General features: G+C 43.7%; 1 long non-coding RNA gene across 1 annotated transcript in view; it reads left to right on the plus strand.

Moving 5' to 3' along the window:
* The window catches only part of LOC120035125, a 42,655-nt gene that overhangs the window by 11,394 nt on the left and 7,439 nt on the right, over positions 1 to 23,822 (plus strand). Inside the window, exon 2 of the long non-coding RNA XR_005474112.1 lies at positions 3,546 to 3,654. This is a non-coding gene — a long non-coding RNA (uncharacterized LOC120035125). The remainder of the gene's footprint in view (positions 1 to 3,545; positions 3,655 to 23,822) is intronic.

Consider the following 23,822-nt stretch of genomic DNA (forward strand, 5'->3'; position numbering starts at 1 on the left):
CTTAAGGTTATTTTCTGGGATGTTTGCTAGTGGGGTGAAATATAGGCCTAGGGCCCTGTTTTTATATTTTTTGGTCCATCCCTAAACTGAGGTTGGATGTGCCCCAAATGGCACTCTATTCCAGGGAGAATGCATTACTTTGACCAGAGCCCTATAGGAAGTACACTCTATAGGGAATAGTGTCATTTGGTACACACAGTGTCACTGTAATTTGTGTTTACCCTGCTCCTCTGCTTTTTATAACTTGTCACTTACTTAGCTGGGAATGGCTGGACCCATATTGGTGCTGATAATGGATTGAGTGTTGAAATCAGGCCAGTGAGACGATGTTGACGTGCCCCGTCTAGTCCTGATTGGCTCGTGTGTGTGCGCGTGCGCCAGCTTTTCTGGTCTCTGGTACTTTAATGAGATAATTCCAGAGCTGTTTGTGCACCATATTTGGTTAATCATTTTTTAATATCTGTATTACTGAAGTTTCTACCTGAACAGCATTCACGAAAATGCCCAATTTGTGTTTAAATGCCGTAAGACTAGTCAGTACCAGCATCTCTCTTCATGACTAGAACTGAAATGGAACAGACTGGAAATTGCTCTCCTTCTGGCCCTCAAAATAACAGACAGAATGACAGACCGCTCCTTTTAGGTCCATGATCGACCTGAATATCCCCCCAATGTTACATCATTAGCACATGTCAATTCTCAGCTCGCCGAGATACCGCAGCTATCCCCGGCACGTGTTCGATCGGCGGTTTTTAGCGCTACCAGTTGCCACTTAATCATGACAGCTGACGCCGCAATCGCTGTGGTCCTCAAGGTCTCAGGCTTAGAAGGGGACTACCTCAGTGGCAGGAGACATGTTATCATGTCGTCAGCGCTGCTTGTTTCCATGGTGGCCGTCGGTACCTTTTTAGAGGGGATTTGAGCGTTACCACTCCATCATTGGCAGGGTGACAGGGGGACTCAGACTGTGCTGATCCGGGACGGGCAGCTGGCTGAATCGATGCTCCATTTACTATTTTGTCACACTGCATAGTTGCTGGACATGCAGGCGGATGATAGTTTCTCTGGGCCTTCTTGTTATCACTGTGCTAGCGGTTCAACTGTTGCTAGCTCTATTGCAAGGACTTAGTTTGTTGTTAGCACAGTTTGCGGTTGACTTGTTGCTAGCTCTATCGCAAGGAGTTAGCTTGTTGTTTAGTATCCATTAGCGTCAAGCTAACTAGTTGAAAGTATTAGCAAAGATGGCACAGTATGAAGACAGGCAGAAACTGCTTCTCGTGACATTGGCTAGCTAAGCTCATGTGCAGAAACACGTCATCGTGTCTAACGGTCGTCTCGTGCCGAACTGCGCTTGTTCATGCCATCAAATCAAAGGCACTCCTTTGATATAGAGTTGTTTTGGACTAAAATAAAAAACGTGTCAGTTTGTCACTTTCATAAAGTTGGAGTAATAACACGTTCAACTACTTGAAGACATTGGCTCCAATCTAGGGTTGTGCTTTTTTAGATTTTGAGAAAATGAACAACTTAAGAATTTTCAAACCACAAACCCCGTCTTCTTGGTTTGCTTGACAAATGTTCCCGGACGTTTTGCGATGTTGCGCTACTGGGTTTAGAAACTGGTATTAGTTAGCATCACGTTAGTTAGCATCAGAATCATTTAAACACCTATTCGATTGACAGTGAGTTCTGTGTCTCAAAGCATGTGGATGATCAAAAGACTTGCAATTCAGGTTGCATGACCTTTATAATTATGCAAATATACTTTTTGTGAAATGAAGTTAGTCTATGTTTTGTACGGTACCTTCACATGCGAGTCATATTTATAGCTCACGAATACATGATGTTAAGTAAAGTTCTGAAGTTATCTATACAGACCATTGGCACCATTTTTAACGCAAAATAAACTTATAGCAGTGGATGGAGCACAACTAGTTTTTTTCTCTCACATCACAAAAAATGAAAGCATTGTCCTCTCCAACAACATGAAAATCTCCATTTCTCTTAGCACGTCCACAGTGGGAACCACGTAATAGGCACTGTGCTGTACGTCAATGTGCCTTTCTGTAAACAGCAGGCCTCACAACAGGAAAAAGCTGCACCCCAAATGGCCAAAGTAGCTCTTGTGGTTGGCAATTGTAGGAGTTACCCAAAATCCACAAGAAAAGGGAGTGGTTGTCCACAGCAGTTTCTGTAGGCATGTATGTTATGGAAGCCTCTGCCTGTGGAAACCATTGGAAACAAGTTAAACATCTCTCCATTCGGCTATTTCCTTGAAAGCTTCCTCATTTCCTTCATGGCCACTGATTTTAAATTACTCATCTTGATGAAAACAATTAAATGAAAACCTATCCAGTCTTGTCATCCATCTGTTTTGATTGGAAAGTAGGAAATTAATGTATTATATTGGGACGAAGCCCATGAGAGAGCACTTGAGTGTGAGCCGGTGAAGTTCACGGGAGAAATTGCGGTAATGAATTGAGGCTCGTCCACGATAGCTAACTCCTTTTCTTAAATATGTTGAATCATTGATCAGTATTGGTTACCTCATCAGTGACCACCAGTGAGTTTTTAATTTCACTCATCCAAAGGCTTCATTAAAGGAACTTAATGAACATCTCAGGGACCAGGTGGATGAAGCTTATGTTATGTTGTGTGTGTGTCCCCCTTGCTGCATCTATTTGTGTCTGTTTGGTTTACTGCTGCGTTTAGAGAGGTGGAAGTTGTCCAGTAGCTGTGTTTCGGCATGCGATGACCAGCCTCTAAATGCAAGGTGAATATAGCTCTGGTTACATCACTTGCCTGCGAATAGCTGGTCGGGATAGGTTGGAAGGGAGGGTGTGTCTGTGTGTGTGCTTAATGTTTATGTGCGCGCGGATCATCACACTGAGCCTGGCCAACTTTTCTGACAGATGATCAAACTGTCAACAGCAGAGAGCGAAAGATTGTGTACGGCATGTTCCATAAACCATTCGGAGACTGCATGGGCTATATCAAATGTGGCTTGTTGCTCAGCTTCGTTTCTGTACAGAAACTACTTTCCATGGCCCTCAATAAGTTAGTGGCACGGACATAGCCGTTCAAATAGCGACGCTGGGGAGAGATGGTTGTGCACTACCTCTGACACCTCACTCCACAAAGTCGACCCATTTCGTCCCCCTTCTCCTATTCATCATTTATTTTTACTGTGCTGCTGATCTGGCCAGAGGAATGCCTGTCTGCTACTGAGCTACTGCACTGCTGGTATAGCTCATGCCTGGGATGGGGAGGTGTGTGATGGCTGTACGTGTGTATGTATGTATGTATATTCAGAAGCAGGTCCTGTCACTTTATCCACCCCCCCCCCCCCCCATACACATTTCCACACACTCTGACCCCCCTACTCTAGGGGTAACTTTCCAGTCCTGTAGTTGCAGCCCTATTTTGAGACGCAGACATGCTATCTCATCACTGCTTCACCTAAACAGGGAACTCTCTCTCTCTCTCTTTTTAACTCTCTTTAACTCTGTTTTCTCTTCTCTCTGTTGCATCTGTGTGCTTCCCAGGAACGGACAGACTAGACTCTGGATTTAAAGCCTGAGGTGGAGTGTGGAATTGAGATCGCCGATGTCCGTCTCTCCCAAATAAGTCTCCCTGCTTTTGATTTTTATGACGGTAAGATTTGTTTTTTGGGGCACTCTTGCACTTGCTGTCTGTAAATGAAAGGTCATGGTTTTTGCTGTGTTTGCAGGTGTAATGTCAGTCATAGTAGGCTTTGTTTGAATGGACATGCCTCACAAACCATAGGCTGTCAACCACTTGCGTATTAGTGGACTGGATGTATGATGTTGATAACAATTCATAAGTTGTCATCAAATCAACAATGAGGGGCAAATGTGAATGGAATAGTCCAGCAGTAAGTATTTGCACTCAAAGTATGAATAATTCATTAAGGAGTGATAAACAAGTATTTATTTTACTTTTTTAAAAGTTAATTTGCATTGTTTAGTATTGCATTATAGTATTTGATTTAGGTAATTTATTGTTTTTGATTGAGAACTGTACCTTTTTTTTAAATTGTTTTTTTTGTGATATGATTAGATTGGCTACTATTTGTCTGTTGGAACAGAACAGTACCACTACATCGCAGCACTGCACCATAGCCAAACCCAACAGTGGACAGGACAAAAATGGTTTCAATGAAAACCCGAGGTTTTTCTTCCCTAACCTCAAAACAGTATTCCGCTTTCATTTGGAACACAGAAACGTCAATCCCAAACCAGGCTCTTCAAATAACCTACAATACAGGCACAAAAACAATATGTTGCTTGCATTTTCACTTCTAACATCTTGGCTGCCTGTCCAAATGGTGTATGGCCTTTAGTGCTTTCGCCTCTGCAATCTTGTCAATGCTCGTCATGTTTACACAGCCTCACTGATCCTGTGCCACTTGGCTGTCTTGAACACTGATGTGTCATCATATTGCAAATACAACATGGCTAAAATATTGAAAGAGAGGGAAAACGGGGGGAAGATGGAGGGAGTGCGATGGATTCAATTTTGTGAAGTACCAGGAAGACTTCCATAACTCTCCAATTTGAACCCATATTGAAAGAGAACCAAAACCAACCAATTCCCCAAACCCTCCCCTGCCTTTTCTCTCCCTCTCCTACTTCATTCTACCCTTTTCACTTTCACAGAGTGCATCAACACCAGATTATTTTATTTTTCCCCCTCTACAAGGATCTGTCCATTAGGCTAGTCTCTGAGGTGTTGAGGAATGCCACCTTGACCCCCCCACCACACACACATGCAGAGAGAGAGCATGCAGCTCGCTTGGCCCTCGTTCCCCCTGACCTCACACACACACACACACAGGGACACTTTGTTGCATGCCCATTGGCGAATGGGACAGAGACATGTTTACCCCTGCAGGGTTGTGTACGCACAGTGATCAATCGATAGGGCGTTAATGGATGGAATGTGGTTCAGTTTTATTTAGAGGCAAAGGATTTCAGTTTAGTTCAGGAAGAAGAGGGCTTGACTGACAAATAGTCAAGAGGGCTCAGTTGAAGTATTTGCAGATGTATCATTAGTTAGATTTCAGTTAGGTTGAAAAATGTTGAAGATAAATGTGTCTGGTTTGGCAACTCATGTTTCTTTTTTTCATCTTCCTCATACCATCCAGTTTAGGGTAATTTGTTAAAAGGCCCTGTCGTACGCAAGGACAAAAGATCTTCCAAAGATTGCTTTGCAGCGAGCAGTGAAAAACAACCCTCTTGAGTTACAATGCCGTGTAAGAATGTGGAACTCGGCAAACACGTATGCACAGATACACCCACACTTATGCGTGCATACCGAACTACACGCATACAAACACATGTATGCTCACACACACGCACACGGAGGTCAGCAAAAACACCCACAGCACCCACAGACATGCACACACAATAACACACACATTTTCAGGACTATGTAATGTCTGCTATTGCTTACCCGTTAGCTGGGAGAGTGGTGTGTCAGGGTTGTGTCACAGCTAAACTCTTTAGGCCTGTTGCTATTTGATGACAGCGATGAAAATAGACGTATGATTGTCTGTAACAAGAGCCCAAATCACCAGGAGGGTACTTAAAGTATTATTCTGGTACACAGAATCAAAAGATTGAGACTGGTACCAAAACAAGGGCTCCCCAATCCAACTCGACACACCAAGAGTTTGTCTTTGACATTCTTTACATTTCAAACCTTTTGACTTTGTCACCTTTCCAAGATACTTTAACCTCTGAGTCTATAAACTTTGTTTGCACCGGTGACCTTTTTGATCCACGTGCCCTACGACCTCACGGTGAAATTCTGAATTGGGAGGAAGTTGCCTAATTGCTCCTGGAAGAGCATTTACTAACTGACTAGAATGTAAACGCAAATAGAGTTCTCTCCCTGCTCCAGACCCCCTCCGGAGGGCAAAGGACCGGTCTAAGGGATGTAAGTATAACCCACTCGCCCTTGTATAAAGACCACCTTATCATCCTACTACCCGTAGTTCACCCTGCACCTGTGTAATTCAGTATATCTATGGGGAGTTAATACCATTCTTAGCTACAGCTAATTGAAGAATTAAATAATGGTCTGTTGTCATCTACTTCTCTTTTTAATCGTGCCTGTCTAGTAGCCTGATGGTAGGCTATGTCAATATCAATGTTATATCCACCATGTATTCATTGAGTGGGGGAATTCCTTAGCCACTTCCTTAGCCACTCCGCTAAATTAAGGATGAAGGGAACGCTGTCCCCCTTTACAGTTGAAGGGCAATTGTCTTAGCATGACATCACCCCTCCTGGTTCGTTCCTGCAGATAGCCGCATTCACCTTCAAAATCATTAGCATTAGCGACGTAGCATTAGCATTCTCTGCACTGGAAGGGCAATTCTCTTTGCGCTAGCTGCTTCACCCCTCATTACACTTTCTCGCATTAGCATTTAGCTATTATCATTAGCGATGTAGCATTAGCATTAAGCCTGCCTGAATAATGATCCTCTCTACACTGAAAGGGCATTTCCTTCAGCACTAGGCTAGCTGCTTCACTCTTACTACCACATTCCCTTCACCTTCAAACTCATTAGCAGTTAGTGTTAGCATTAGCATAGGAGTGTTTTAGAAAAATGAGGTTCTCTAGCCTGCTGTCCAAAGACTCCGCAAGTCCCCTGTGGGGCTTTTCAGCTCTTCGCACGCCACGAAAGGTCTTCTTTCCAAGGCTAAACACCCAATTAACAGACGGTGCTCTTGCTCCCAACTCCCCCGCAACGTCTGTCTCCTCCTCACCGCCTAGCCGCGAATAGGAAAGGTCAAGCCTATTAAATGGATGTCAGGTCGGATTCACAGAGATTGAAAGACAGTATAGAGGCCCTCACCAAGGCTTTTTAATTGCAGGCCTGCAGAGCTGAAGTACTGCTGTTTTCTTTTCTACCTAGTTGCTCGCCAATGGATTGATTCATGTCACGATTAGAATCGTAGAGAGGGACACCGTGTTTGGGGCTCGGCCCTCCAAGCATGGAGTTGAAAAGCTCTGCGTTCTATGCCCTCCTAGGACTTTAGAAGCTAGTACCCTTCTTAGCAGTGGCCCGTTTTAGGACCCTTCTCAGATGATTAGCAGTGACTTGTTTTCACTGATTTGACTTACCAACCTTGGCCTGTCAGTAATGCCTGCTGTTTTACAGAGAAAGTCTCCATAAAGAGACTGTCTGGCAGGGCAGATAACGAAACTGCTTTAACAGTTAGTCAGCCCATGCACTGTGTCGCACAGAGGGATCGAAGGCCCTGTCACATTCCAAGATGGCTTGAAAATGAAAAGTAGGGTTTTGAATATTTGTTGACTATTGTATCTGAAATAAACCGTTTTGCCACGTCTGCAGCATTCCAGTAGACGATTCCACGAGACTCCATAGGACTGAGTGAGCATGGTACGTGAAACGTGAAATATGATTGCGAGACAGCGGTCTACATTGGAGCTCTGTCATACTCTGTCTGCTGACTCCACTCTTTTTTTTTTTCTTTTTTTTTGTGATGTCACATGGTGCCAACGTCTGCCAGGTCTATTCATCAGGGTATGCAATATGGACATGATGGCCTGTGGACAGACAGTCCTTCAGTAGAATAAAGATGTGTGCTGAAATACCGCCGCTGACGAGGCTCCTCCACCGTGGCCACACAGACATGCAAGCACCAACACACACACGCGCACACACACACACACACACACACACACACAGTCCTGCCAGACTGCAGACTTTGTAGATCTACAGAGATAGAGGGACTGACCTAGGAACTGACAGGACCACAGATAGACATAATGACAGAGATGGGCAGACAGAACAACAGAAAGAGTGCCAAATTGAGCAAGATTTATAGGCAGTCCTTTCTCTCCAGGCTACCTTGACTTGTTTATCGCTATCCACATCTCCACACATTGGTAGAGAATCGCATTTTGAATTCAGACAAATTACTCATGATAAATACCTACTTTTCTGATGAACCAGTTCTATCTTGTTTTGGATAGCGATCCATCTCTATACTGCAATTACTTCCCATTATCGCTGACTGTTAATCGCTATGGCCGTGTCCCAGTGGGGTAGAGGAGACTGCGGCCGCAACTCTACCATGCTAATCGTAGCTAGCGCTAATACCCTCGCTAACGCTAATGCCCTTTCTCTGTTTCTGCCTGACGGGATGGAGTGGTGACGTGAACGAGTCCTATTCTGCTCCCTGTCTCTATTTCCATCTCTCGTTCTGTCTTTTTCGCTCTCCCCCTTTCCCGCCTCTCCCCCTTTCCCGCCTCTCCCCCTTTCCCGCCTCTCCCCCTTTCCCGTCTCCCTCCTCACTCTTCTAATCCTCATCCTGCTCCTCCACAGGTTTCTACTGCTGCTCTATAACAGTAGCACAGTGACCCACACTGGACAGAAGCAACATGGCAGGTTGTCACATCCTATTGCTTTCCCCCCCAGCCACAACGCACAGAGCAGGGCCTTGTGTTGCGTAGTTGCATTAGCTTACATTAGCACTCTCAGGGCAGTGGCTACTGCTCGATGATCTGATGCAGGGCTCTGTTGTTGCCTCGGACCCAGTATGGGTAGTGGGCACGAGGGGGTCAGCGTATTGCCCCCCCCCCCCCCTCCCGGGATAATTTGTTCACACAGAGGGGGGTTCGCTAATGTGTGGAGAGGTTGAAGAAACAGATGCCAGGTAACAGGGAGATATTATTTTATTTAAAACTGTTAAGTCCAGTGGAGGGCCTGTTGGGGATCAAATGTGATATGGGGTCTAAGCATCATTTAGCAGACGCTCTTATCCAGAGTGACTTACAGGAGCAATTAGGGTGAAGTGTCTTGCTCAAATTTACTATACCATAGCAGCCTTTAGCCCACACCGCTTTACTAAAATGAGATAAAGGTGTTCTCAAGTGTTCTACACTAGCTGCCTATTTGGCCGGGGCTGTGACGGGATTGTCATACTACATACTGTTTACTGAATACTACTTTAGTGCTGTACCTCAGTACTAAAAGCCTTCTAAATAGTATGAGGACTTTAACCAAATTATCATCAATGTACTATGCAGTAAAAATACTGGGGTATCTGTACTTTACTTTTTATATTTTTGACAACTTTTACTTCACTACATTCTTGAAGAAAAAGTATGTACTTTTTACTCCATACATTTTCCCTGACACCCAAAAGTACTCTTCAATTCAATCGATTGGACATGATTTGGAAAGGTCCCACATTGCATGTCAGAGCAAAAACCAAGCCATGAGGTTGAAGGAATTGCCATAGAGCTCTGGGACAGGATTGCGTTGAGGCACAGATGGGGAAGGGTACCAAAAAATGTCTGCAGCATTGAAGGTCCCCAAGAACACAGGTGCCTCCATCATTCTTAAATGGAAAACGTTTGGAACCACCAAGACTCTTCCTAGAGCTGGCTGCCCGGGCAAACTGAGCAATTGGGGAAGAGTGGCCTTGGTCAGGGAGGTGACCAAGAACCCAATGGTCACTGACAGAGCTGCAGAGTTCCTCTGTGGAAATGGGAGAACCTTCCAGAAGAACAACCATCTCTGCAGCACTCCACCAATCAGGTCTTTATGGTAGATCGGCCAGACGGAAGCCACTCCTCAGTAAAAGGCACATGAGTGCCCTCTTGGAGTTTGCCAAAAGGCACCTAAAGGACTATCAGACCATAAAAAAACAAGATTCTCTGGTCTGATGAAACCAAGATTGAACTATTTTTATCCTGAATGCCAAGCGTCTGGAGGAAACCTGGCACCGTCCCTATGGTGCAGTGTGGTGGCAGCATCATATTGTGGGTATGTTTTTCAGCGGCAGGGGCTGGGAGACTAGTCAGGATCGAGGGAAAGATGAACCTGCTCAGGACCTCCGACTGGGGCGAAGGTTCACCTTCCAACAGGACAACGACCCTAAGCACACAGCCAAGACAACGCAGGAGTGACTTCGGGACAAGTCTCTGAATGTCCTTGGGTGGCTCAGCCAGAGCCCGGACATGAACCTGATCGAACATCTCTGGAGAGACCTGAAATAGCTGTGCAGCAAAACTCCCCATCCAACCTGACAGAGTTTAGAGGATCTGCAGAGAAGAATGGGAGAAACTACCCAAATACAGGGGTGCCAAGCTTGTAGTGTCATACCCAAGAAGACTCTTGGCTGTAATCACTGCCAAAGGTGCTTCAACAAAGTACTGATTTAAAGGCTCTGAATACTTATGTAAATGTGATATTTCTGTAGTAAAAAAAATGTCCACCTGTTTTTGCTTTGTCAAAAAAACAATATAATCCATTTTAAAATAAGGCTGTAATGTAACAAAATATGGAAAAGTCAAGGGGTCTGAATACTTTCCGAATGCCCTGTATCTGACATATATGAAGGAAATCCACTGGTAGCCGTTTGAATGACAGGCTTTAGTTGATGGGCACATTTTAATTTACAAATTGCGCGACTGCTTTGTCCTGTTACGGTCACTGGTCCTAGATCAGATGTTGCTCTTCGAGAACGTGTTCAATGTGTGGACAACAGTGGGTTTTACTGACCTAGGATCAGTTAATAAGAAACTGTTATAATCCCAGATTACGACCCACATTTTCATCCATTTCCTTCTCAGGAGTTGTTCTGTACAGCAGTGGAGCTTTTGTGTGTTGCTTTGTTTATTGTTTTGGGTTTATCTGATTTCATTTCAAAGCTTAATGGGAATCATGCTTTTGCTCGGACAATACCGCTTAGAAGTGCCGGACCAAAATACCCACATCTAAAACCACAATTAGAGCTTTTAAAATTCTTGTATTTTGTTTTGTTCATTGTTTTGGGTTTATTGGATTTCATTTCAAAGTTGAATGCAAATCATGCTTTTGCTCTGACAACACTGCTTTGAAGTAACGCACCTAAATACCCACAGCTAAAACCCCGAGCAACCCATAAAATGGACCGTATCCACCAATAGCATACCAGTCTTCTCAAGCTCTTATTTTGTTTCCCAGGCGTCTCTTTTCCTGTGCCACCGGCCCGAGCTCCCCACATATTTCCCACAAAAATAACTTGGCCCCAATTCTGTTAATTGTGGGAGAGCGTAATTGTGGATTCTATCCTTTTTTTGCCGTGGCGTTGAGGTGTCCCTTCGGCATCGGTCGATTTAAGGGGAGTCTCAGACTCACCATGTCTTGACTGAGATTTACTCTGGACTTGACAGACATTCCTTTGCTTTTACATTTCTGGTCTTCATCGCTCATTCTCTGTCGTAGAGATCCTCACCAAATTGCCAGGCTATGGTTTATTCTCAACCGCACAGAAAATGAACTGGGACTTTGAAACTTTGAATCTCTAGGGCTCTTTTGCCTGTAATAATAAAATGAACTAATTTCACATTTACCTCAGGATATTGCTCTTAGTCAACCTCCATTATTGTCCAAACATTGTCCCAACATCACAGACAGTTTAAGTAATTCTTTATTGCGTGCTTAAAAATAGACCAAACCAAAAAAAGGCTATCGGCTGCATTTTTGGCGTGCGTCTTTAAATAGCCCTTCCCCCGCCCCCTTAGGACTTGCTGACATCTTGCTAGCGCGTGAGTCTGAGTGGGCACTGTGGGGTCGTGACCCCTTGTAGATGAGAACATAGTCAGCTTATCTAACAGCGGCTGTCCGAGTCGCTCATGTGTCTGCGTACACACAAACACATAGACACTCGCGCATACTGTACGAATTCAAACAGTCTGGCCATGTTCACCAACTAACCTGAACTGACACACACACAAACAGGAACCTTCCATGTACACTAACCAACCTGAGAACATAAACAGACACACAATCCTCTTTTGAAACGCTGTATGTTTGAATGTGTGTGTACGTGCGTGTGACCGCGTGTGTATCAAGGAACACAGAGAGGTTAACCACCATCTGCGCCTGGTATTTTTCAATGGCAAACATTCTGCCTCCCTGTTGACTTTTTATATGAAAATTTCACTGAGCGTAACTGCAGTGTTATTACCTTGGTCACGGACAGTGACGAACGCCAAACAGCATATAGCATGTCTCTTTTGCATCCATTATTTAATCAGGCCTTTCCACTAAAATACACCAACCAGCTCCTTTGAGATATAACCATAGCCTCTAATATGATTAGATTTTCAATTTGAAAAATCTGTATTTGGAGAGGGAGAAATTGGAGACTTTTCCCCGATCTTCCTTGACGTATAAGAGTGCGTTCCAAATGGCACCCTAGTTGCTGTTAGTGCAGTACTTTTGACCAGGGCCAATGGGTGGTATTTGGGACATACCCTAAGTCTGTTTCCAATGTACTTCCCTTATATTTACTGTCACTGAGTGATGCTAGCGGATGGCGCTTAGTGTCATTTTCTGCTGTTTTTTTTTTCTCCTCAGGGCTGCAGCCAAGTCCATTATATCCCACTCAGTCATATTAACTGTGACGAGGGCCTGTCTTGATTTCCATTAAAGTCAGCCATTTTAAAAACTGCATTCCGCTCGCTTAAATGCATTTCAGAGGGCCCGTCTAAAGCATCTGCGACCGCTCTCTCTTACTCAAATAAATTGTGGCCACTTAAGTTTTGTTGAGGTCATCATTATTATAGCACTAGCTCCGACGGGTTGGAAAAGTGCCAAGTCATCGGGGGAGGAGGGGGAGAGGGAAACCCACAAATGGCCACAGAGAACGCTTTAATAGTCACCTCCTCTCTCTCCCAGGTTATCAGCACACACCGACGAGGACTCTCAAGTGGAGAATGGTGGGAGGACGCTCTTCACACAAGTCACTATCTAATCTCTGGAGTGCATTTTACATTTAACACCCCTGCGCATTGGGAGTGGTTCGATTCACTGATAGAACTTGACTGGAGAAAATAATATTTCTCTCAAATTTTGTGCACAAATTTGTTTACATCCCTGTTAGTGAGCATTTCTCCTTCGCCAAGATAATCCATCCACCTGACAGGTGTGTCATATCAAGAAGCTGATTTAAACAGCATGGTCATTACACAGGTACACCTTGTGCTGGGGACAATAAATTGCCACTCTGAAATGTACAATTTTGTCACGCAACACAATGCCACAGATGTCTCAAGTTTTGAGGGAGTGTGCAATTGGTATGTTGACTGCAGGAATGTCCACCAAGCTGTTGCCAGATAATTTAATGTTAATTTCTCTACCATAAGCCACATCCAACGACGTTTTAGAGAATTTGGCAGTACGTCAAACCGGCCTCACAAGCGCAGACCACGTGTAACCATGCCAGCCCAGGAACTCCACATTTGGCTTCTTTACCCGTAGGATTGTCTGAGACCAGCCATCTGGACAGCTGATGAAACTGAGGAGCCACCCTGTTTTTGGGGGAGAAACTCATTCTGATTGGCTGGGCCTGGCTCACCAGTGGTTGGGCCTATGCCCTCACAGGCCCACCCATTGCTGCGCCCCTGCCCAGTCATGTGAAATCCATAGATTATGCCTAATGAGTTTTTCAGTTGACTGATTTCCTTATATGAGCTGTAACTCCAGTAAAATCGTTGGAATTTTTATTTTATTTTTGTTCAGTATATATTCAGTAATTATATACACCATTTTCCAGAGGTCTCCACCAACACCTAAATTACAATCTACGGATAAACCACTGTGACCCAATAAAATATAACAGCTCTATGCAATCTCAACATATGTTTTTAGGGCTTGAAAATGGAGAGGAAGAAGGGAATACTACTTCTTTGAGATTTGGAGTTCCTCCTCTCCATGCTTTCTGTTCGGTATTACCCACAGATTCTGTCGTTAGCTCAGTTTCTTTTAATAATTCAATCAATTGCAAAGCCGAGAACTGAATAAATTCAATTATGAAAAAGTATTTTCCCACATGGAGTTTAAAGGAAATGCATAATTTATCCGTACAGAGCTTCTACATTAGGCTCAGATTGAATCGCCTTTTTATATCATTCAAAACATCTGTGGTATAGAAAGAGTGACGCTACGCTCATAACATACTCGGTGGTACTAGAAGTGTCAGCTGGATATGATTCGTAGGCCTACCCCAGACGTTTTAGTCTAAATGAGATTGTCCTCTAAGGGCACGGGGGTATGGGAGTTGCGCATAGTGCTGCTATATCAATAGACTTCTGAGAGTTATGAGTTTTCCCTCAAGAACAAGCCAACAAAATAACAAGAGAAATAAAAAAAATCTACTACTATTTATGCGAGCTGGAGTCTGGCATTTTATGTCTGAACTTTGGGAAGGAACTACAGTTCCATTGCTTGCCCCAGAGCACAATTGGAAGTTATTATGGACATTATTTTAGTTGTCAACATTTTGATAGCGGCTCGTTGTGCACAGCAGGTCCCTTGATATGAGGTTTACTGATTTTATTGATCTACTGAAGTGTCCCTAGGACTGGTGCTGTGAATATTTATAGAAATGTAACATTCTGCCATAAACTTCAGGAAATCATAAGCCAAACCATAACTTAAACCCCCATCTTGATTCAAGGCATCTATTTTCTTAAGGCTACAAAAGGTGACTCAAATTATAAAACTGAAATAGTCCCCACTTTAAGTGAAAACTGCAGTGTCAATCAGCTGATAATGTGCCACTCTAGACTCTGACGCCAACAATAGACTCATGACTAATCCACTGTTTTTAATACCATTAATCATATTACATCATGGAAAAGGCATTATTTCTTATCAGATCATAGTTTAGTGTATTATCCCCCCAGATGGACTCAGATTCCTTATGGACTTTATCTAGATCTGTAAGAGTCTGATGGTTATCCGACTGAAATAATCCACCTGCTCTGAGGGTCTTCCTAATCCAGGGTGATTCACAATGGTTTCATACTCACAATGCCTAATTACGATCTCTAATGGATCGTTTCACATCCACTTTTGTAAGTGTGAAACGCCTTCTAAGCAATGTCCCCTCTAAGCTGCGCAGCTCCCCTGGGACTGACGAAGCAGAATAAATATCAGCCCGCACAGATAAGCATGAGATTCAACTTTCTAGAGTTTCCCCCATTTAGTTAACACTATCAACATTTCCCTTGACTGTGGGAATTGTGATAGAATCAACGCAATATTAGCCACTTTCAATGCAACATACAGAAACCAAACAAACTAGGCAAGACAATTTCTTCCCAATTTTGTGATTTCCAATTGTCCCATCGCTGCAACTCCCGTAGGATTCGAGAGAGGCAAAGGTAGAGAGCTGTACGTCCTCTGAAACACAACCCTGCCAAGCCGCACTGCTTTTTGACACACTGCTCGCTTTAACCTGGAAGCCAGCCACACCAATGTGTCAAAGGAAACACTGAACAACTGGCGACCATGTCAGCGTGCATGCGCCCGGCCCGCCACAGGAGTCGCTAGAGCGCGATGGGGTAAGGATGTCCAGACCGGCCAAACCCTCCTTTAACCCGAATGACGCTGGGCCAATTGTGCACCGCTTCATGGATCTCCTGGTCGCGGCCGGCTGCAACGCAGCCCAGGATTGAACCCGGGTCTGCAGTGACGCAGACTGCTGCGCCACTCGGGAGGCATGCAAGACTTATTAGTATGCAAAACTAACTATGCAAGAGGTTTTGTTGTAGGCAGACTGCATCAGAGTAGGATTCTATTGCACTGACAGGCACCACTCAGGCCCGTACTCTACACAGACCAGTGCACCATAACCAATCAGAGCTGCAGTAGGCCTATATGCAAATAGACCATTGCCATAACGCATCTGTGCCATTCACTTTGAACTGGACTGTGTTTACAGCATGAGCGGTTGTGAGTAGATGTGCTTGTTTTGAGATCAGAGCAAGAACTGCGTGTAGCCATGTGTGGTCATTTGTGCATATCCTTTGCTAGTTAGTGAGTTATTAGCCCAGTAATATATCATTTGTAGTCCATAATGGGGGAGTGATTGCTTCTTACAAGAGCACAAAACGTGTACATTTCGAGACATCTTTGAAAAGCGAGTCAGCTAAAGAGCTTTTTTTTTGTCTTAAAGGGGCAGTGTTGTATTTTGAGACAGGCTTGAATAAGCTAAGTAGCCAATAGGCAAAGGGTGGCATTTGTCTGATACTCTGTAATAATGGTATGGGAATAATAATGCATTTTATTTTGTAAAGTGGTTTCTTGCATCAAACAAGAAAACATTTTCGGTCACCTCCTTGTCTGAAGGATAAGAGGATAAACAGGTTAATTTCAAGCCCTTCATGTTTTTTTTCATTGAACACCACACATTGTTTGCTACTGTAGGCTGAATGAACAGCTCTTTACATGTTATGGGATGCATTTTCTCCATTGTTTTTGATGGTAGGCCACTCTGGTAAGCCTACATTATGTTCATCCACGGTAGCGTACTTGACATAAAGCGGGTACAGCCTCAGTGTTCGTAAGTAAACGCACACTGAAAGTTGCGCAGAATTTTCACAACGTTCAAGTTTGCGCTCAGCAGGCACAGATTAAGCCTAGTCCAGGACAACAACAAAAAACATTATTGATGGAATTTCGATGCCCTAGCACTACGCAGCTGATTCAAATAGTCAAAGTTGGATATTTGAAACAGCTGTGTAGTACTCGGACAAAAAACTAGACAGTGGGGGTCGGTTTCACAGGCACAGATTAAGTCTAGTCCTGGAAATTCCATTTAGAATGTTGTATTTTTTGTTGTTGTCCTGGACTAGGCTTAATCTGTGTCTCGGGAAACCGGACCAAAACGTTCAGAGTTATGGGTAAAGGGTCCATTTGAAATTGGGTAGGAAACTGCAAAAGGTGTGCGTTTGTCAAGACCTACTAGCGTACGTAGTCAAACACGCATCACCCGGGACGAAGACATCTTGTGTAATGAAATCCCCCGCCACTCTCAGGAGGCCAAACTGAGAGGGCTAGGATGTTCTACCTTCACACCGTCACCGTGTTTCATTGGGATGTTGTTTGTTTATCTCTCAGTAATGTTGCGAGTGGTGTCAGAATTACGTGTCTAGATACGTCTCTAGACACATCTCAAATAGACCTCTCGTCCTCACTCTAAACTCATCCCAGCTATAGCCCAGACACACCGATACCTAACGGCTAATCCTGTGCTACAACTTGTTCACGTGCGTGCGTGCGTGTGTGTGAGAAGTGCACAGAAAAACTGCATGGCTGCTCGTCGACGCGAAGTGAAGAGATTGTATAGTGATGACCCAGCAAAAATGTAACACTGAGGCTGAGCATAACTTTTCACTGCATTGATTCAAAGTTAAGTGGCCATTGCAGTGGCATAGAATTGCACAATTCAACCATGGTAGTCTCATGATATGAATGTAATAGTTCAGACATTGTATGTATTCACACATGCAATAAGGAGCTCTGGTGAGAGCATCAAGCAGTGATCGGCCATTCACTCTCTTCAATTGTATTCTCCCTTATCCAACCTCCCTTTCCCGACCCTCTTTTTATCCTCCCACCCGCCTTCCTCGTTTCCTGTTCTATAAATGATTATTTCGTTGATATGCGGCAACTGGCTTGTCTGGGGATTCATCAGGTGCTGGCATCTAATGCCTCGTAAACATAGCGTCGCCGCACTTGGCGATTTTATTTTTATTTTTTAAAATCACAGCAGTACGCGCCAGGCTTCAATATTTACAGCCGCTGTCACAACCGTCCCCATGACCGTCTGATACGAGGACTGTGACTTGTTTTATAGGCATTACAGCTTCAGACATTCGAATGGCTCCATGCTGATTCTCTGGGTCAGATGTAGGCTAGGAAAAGTGTGTGACATTGCCCCCCCTAGAGGGACTCGGTGGAATTGCAGTTGGAGATGGGGCTCGGTGTGGAAAGACATTTTTAAGTATACCTGCGTATTCCCAGATTCCAATTGGACACAAGTTGTGAATTATAATTGTTCTCTCAGTCAACTTGCTTTGTGAAATAATATTGGATACAAGTTTCTGAAGTTTTATTTAGTTTTTGCTGAGAAAGTTTGAATATTACTGAGAGAGAGGATCCAGTGTCCCACCATAACACTTCCCCCGTGGGCCATGGTGGCCACAGCTGCTGTGTCGCCGCTGGTCTGTCCCCCGGAAACATGATCCTTTCTGGCCCTAGTTTGGATGGCGACAAGCCATGACGCCGTGATTTACCCCAATGTGTGTAGCTGTGTGAGATTTCTAAATGGACAGACAACTAGCCATTGTATAGCAGAATTTAGCATCTATCATTGGGGCTCTATAGAAACCCATCAGTGTTGGCCCCTTGACTAACACCACCAACACTGGCTGTGTTGGCAAGACATACGACTTGTGTTTTTTAAAAGTCAATAGAGTCCTAAGTGCTTCTCTCGCACATTCTTTAAAATGGAGAGATGAATTGTCCAGTTTGCCGTCCAATTAGAGTTGGCCCCGGTTGTTGGATGGGCTTTTATCGGCTGTCTGTGAGCTTGGTTATTTGTTACCCTTCTAAAAGGACCCAAAATCGATCGGTTCTGTTTTTAGCCATTAAATGATTGAGTCTACCCTTTTATGTTTTAATCCATCCATGATGGTGCATTTGGGGATGAATGTTTAAGATCGTTCTGTTTCCATTCCCGTCCGCCTCGATGGCAGACCTGGCGTGGTGTGTCCACTAAGCTGTAGACGTGTCTAAAAATGGCTTCATCCTGTGTGTCGTGGGTTTGGTTACCTGACGACAACCGCGTCAGAGGAGACGCTGTTTTTTTTAGCTTTTAGTGAAACGTCACTTGTGGGAGCAGCAAACAAGCGGTGCGTGGACATAACCTTTTTCTAAAGTGACATCTCCTCACCCTCTGCGACGTTCTGAAAACACAGGATAGGTGAAGGCAATGTGGCGGATGCCTGCTATAGTAAGTTGCTTTCACCTGTCCAGTTCTTTAATGCCAGTGCAGATATGGAGACCATTTTTTGGTGTATTGAGATGCAACCCATGTCCTCCTGGCTCCTGCCGTAACCAGAATGCAACATAGTCCTCGGCTTCCTGCTGCACTATGTTCTCAACCTCCCGGTTCCATTTTCACCTGCTGTATATTTATCCACCTTTGCCTATTTTCAATGCTGCATAGGAGACTAAGTGGTTTGCCATGTACTGGCTGCCAGGAAAGGATTGTGGGTAATGGGTAGTGGTGTAACGGACCGTAGTTGATCCGTACGGATCACCCCCACACGGTTCGGCACGCATGTGAACCGCAGATCAATTGCAAAGTTTAACCATCATAGTGTGAAATACAGGTTTACTGCCGCTGTTACTTTTTAAAGATCTAATTCCCTAAATCTCGACGCAGAGTTGCAGTGAAAAGGTAAAGACAAGACAGATGTGTGCTGTGTTTTACTCTGAAGGTTGATATGATTATTTTTTTAAGCAGTTGTGTGTTCTGTTCACGTGAATGCGGCATGTTGAATCCCAATGAATCAATCCTGAATGCTCGCGTTGCAAAAAGCAAAGAAGAAAAAAGCAGTGACAGCCATGACCAGCGGAGGCCACGGTACGAAATCCCCTCGACGAAATCCCCTCGCGTACCCACTTCAGTATGGAGATCGTGCCAGAACTTTATGAACAGGAAAAGATCATAAATTGTCACCGAATTATCCCAGGCATCCTCTGTTGCCCTTACCACAGACGGGTGGACCTCCAGGGCAACGGAAAGCTACGTGACTGCTCACTACACCACAGAGGAGTGGGAGATGCGAAGTCCGGTGCTACAGACACGTCCCCTCAGAGTCACACAGGCACAAACCTGGTGCAGGTACTGCTAGGAGCAGTAGCAGAATGGAAGCTAGAGGCCCAATAGCAATATCCCAACCACCACAGATAATGCCAAGAACCAAGTAAATGCAGTGATAGAAGCTGGACTGGGGCCACAGATAGCTTGCTTTGCACATGTAATCAATTTAGCATCCCAAAGGGGAATCTCAGTGAACCAGATGGACCGCCTCCTTGGGAGGATCAGGAAGGTGGTTTTCTTTTTCCACCGAAGCACAACAGCCGCTCATGTGCTTAAGACCAAGCAAGAAATGTTACAGCTACCGACCCACAAGCTCATACACGATGTCACAACAAGATAGCTCTCCAACAAGTGGAGTTCCATCTTGAGCAGCACCGTTTCCAGGTTCTCAAACCCCTCAGAACGGTTACAACCCTATTGAGCGCTGAAACTGCACCGTCTGTGTCCATGATCCTACCTCTGAAAACAAGGATCCTACAATCCATGGCCCCAAGTGAGGAAGACGGCACCATCACTAGAGATGTCAAGGCTGCCATTAGAGAGGACCTGAACGCCAGATAACCCCCTAATGTACAGGACTACCTTCATAGATCTACTGCACTGGATCCAAGGTTCAAGTCCCTGTCTCACCTAGACCCTGCCCTACACCGGAGGACATCTGGCCACTGAAGAGGTAAAAAAGTAAGAGTGAATTACTTAAATAATATACTGCAGTCTAATCTTAGTCTATGCTATTAGAATCATCCATTTTTGATTTGTAATAATGTCTTTTTATTAAATGTTATTGCCACAATTATAGTTCTATGATCATAAATAGTTAGTTAGATCAAGTCATTTCTTTCTGCAGGGTCAAGCCACAGAGCCGACAGGAGCAGACTCAGAGGCATGTCCTCCACAAAATAATTTGGCCATGAAGGAGCTTTTCGGGGAGACCTTTGTGAGCAAGGACACAGGCAAGACGTTTGCCAACACCATCAAAGAGGAGGAGGCATCCTACAAGGCAGCAAGCGGAATTCCAGTGGATGGTGATCCACTGGCATGGTGGAAAAGCAATGAGTAAATACCCTCACATTGCCATGATGGCTAGACACTACCTGGCTGTGCCTGGCACTTCAGTTCCTAGCGAGGTGTTCTCCACGGCAGGGGACATAGTGACTGCAAAGAGGTCTACCCTCTCCCCAGACAATGTAGACATCCTCTTTTTTTTCAATATAATTTGAAGTTATAAGCTCAGGTCTGCTTTGCTTTGCTTTCTTTTTTAACTTTTTTTTTAATGATGTGGAGACAGGCACTTTTTTCATTCACTATTGTTCAAAGGAAGGTTACATGCCTCATATTGCACTTTAATTTAACAATTGAGTATTGCATTTTTTATTTTAAGATTTTATTTAAACAGTGAAAAGTTCCTTCCTTTGTTTTCTTTAAGTAATAAATGGAAAGAAAAGTTATATTTGTCTCCCTTTTTTTGTTTTTATGCTGATCCGAAAAATGATCCGATCTGTGACTCAAAACCGTGGTCCGAACCGTGAGTTTTGTGCTCCGTTGCACCACTAGTAATGGGCATTTCCATCTAAAAGGACCCATGAGCACCAATATGTCAAATGAAAGCTAAGAGTCAAAATTAAGGCATATACTGTGTGTGTACAGACATACATACATACATACATACATACATACATATAGTTGAAGTCGGAAGTTTACATACACTTAGGTTGGAGTCATTAAAACTTATGTAAACTTCTGACTTCAACTATACATACAGTTGAAGTTAACAAACTATAGTTTTGGCAAGTCGGTTAGGACATCTAATTTGTGCATGACACAAGTCATTTTTCCAACAATTGTTTACAGACAGATTATTTCACTTATAATTCACTGTATCACAATTCCAGTGGGTCAGAAGTGTACATACACTAAGTTGACTGCCTTTAAACAGCTTTGAAAATTCCAGAAAATGATGTCATGGCTTTAGAAGCTTCTGATAGGCTAATTGACATCATTTGAGTCAATTGGAGGTGTACCTGTGGATGTATTTCAAGGCCTACCTTCAAACTCAGTGCCTCTTTGCTTGACATCATGGGAAAATCAAAAACAATTAGCCAAGACCTCAGAAAAAAATTGTAGACCTCCACAAGTCTTGATCATTCTTGGGAGCAATTTCCAAACGCCTGAAGGTACCATCTGTACAAACAATAGTACGCAAGTATAAACACCATGGGACCACGCAGCCGTCATACCGCTCAGGAAGGAGACGCGTTCTGTCTCCTAGATATGAACGTACTTTGGTGCAAAAAGTGCAAATCAATCCCAGAACAACAGCGAAGGACCTTGTGAAGATGCTGGAGGTACAACAGTATCTATATCCACAGTAAAACGAGTCCTATATCGACATAACCTGAAAGGCTGCTCAGCAAGGAAGAAGCCACTGCTCCAAATCCTCCATTAAAAGAAAGCCAGACTACGGTTTGCAACTGCACATGGGGACAAAGATTGTACTTTTTGGAGAAATGTCCTCTGGTCTGATGAAACAATAATAGAAATGTTTGGCCATAATGACCATCGTTATGGAGGAAAAAGAGTGAGGTTTGCAAGCCGAAGAACCGTGAAGCACGGGGTGGCAGCATCATGTTGTAGGGGTGCTTTGCTGCAGGAGGGACTGGTGCACTTCACAAAATAGATGGCATCATGAGGATGGAAAATGCATGATAAGTTAATTTGTGGAATTTCTTTCCTTATTGCGTTTAAGCTAATCCGTAGTGTTGTGGCAAGGTAGGGGGGGGGGGGGGGGGTTGTGCAGAAGATAGCCCTATTTGGTAAAAGACCAAGTCCAAATTTTGGCAAGAACAGCTCAAATAAGCAAAGAGAAACGACAGACCATCATTACTTTTAAGACATGAAGTCAGTCAATCTGGAAAATTTCAAGAACTTTGGAAGTTTCTTCAAATGCAGTCGCAAAAACCATTAAGCGCTATGATGAAACTGTCTCTCATGAGGACTGCCACAGGAATGGAATACCCAGAGTTCATTAGAGTTACCAACAAGAAATTGCAGCCCAAATAATATCTTCACAGAGTTCAAGTAACAGACATCTCAACATCAACTGTTCAGAGGAGACTGCTTGAATCAGACCTTCACTGTCGAATTGCTGCAAAGAAACTACTATAGAAGGACACTAATAAGAAGAGACTTGCTTGGGCCAAGAAACACGAGCAATGGTGTCCTTTAGAGTGTGCAAAGCTGTCATCTAGGAAAAGGGTGGCTATTTGAAGAATCTCAAATATAAAATATATTTTGAGTTGTTTAACACTTTTTTGGTTACTACATGATTCAATATGTGTTATTTCATAGTTTTGATGTCTTCACTATTATACAATGTAGAAGTAGTAAAAATCAAGAATAACCCTTGAATGAGTAGGTGTTCTAAAACTTTTGACCGGTAGTGTAATTCCATTACCAGATGTAAATCCTCTTCCCCTACTGTAGTCCAATAACCAAAATACAGTTTGGCATACATTTAAATGTAAAAAGAAATTGGTCAAAACTTAATTCCGTTACCGTGGAATTGCCCTAATGTTTGAATTTCGGCTACCACTTGAAAGGCAATCCCCTGCAAAAAAAATGTTTTCCTGTATCGGAAGTACACCACCATTGTTTGTATGATTCGACATGTTCAGAGAGCAAGGACTAGTTAGAGTACCTTTTATAGGGCCACACAAACCATCTGAGATAATCCATCTCAACTGGACTAGTCTGTGTGGCCCTAGCTTAAGTAAACCGTTTCAAATAGTGATCTACCAGATTTTGCTGTTTTACAGCCTCAAATATATTCCTCTATCGCTCACATTCTAATCAAACAGATTACAGATGCAAGAAGCACCGCTGTAGTGGTGAGGATCTCGGTGTAGACAGCCGTCTGAGGCATTGCTGTAAAGCTGCCAGCATGGAGAAGAGTGTGCGTTTGACACCAACCATTACTCAAGTCAACACACAAGGCAATATCCCCATTTACTTCAAAAGGAGTTTGTTTTCAACGTATCCCTATATAAGCATGCTAATAAAAGAGGGCAATTATCAGCAGTAAAGGGGGAAACC

The sequence above is a fragment of the Salvelinus namaycush genome, chromosome 42 (genome assembly GCF_016432855.1).
Source record: "Salvelinus namaycush isolate Seneca chromosome 42, SaNama_1.0, whole genome shotgun sequence".
In the NCBI taxonomy this organism is placed as follows: Eukaryota; Metazoa; Chordata; class Actinopteri; order Salmoniformes; family Salmonidae; genus Salvelinus; species Salvelinus namaycush.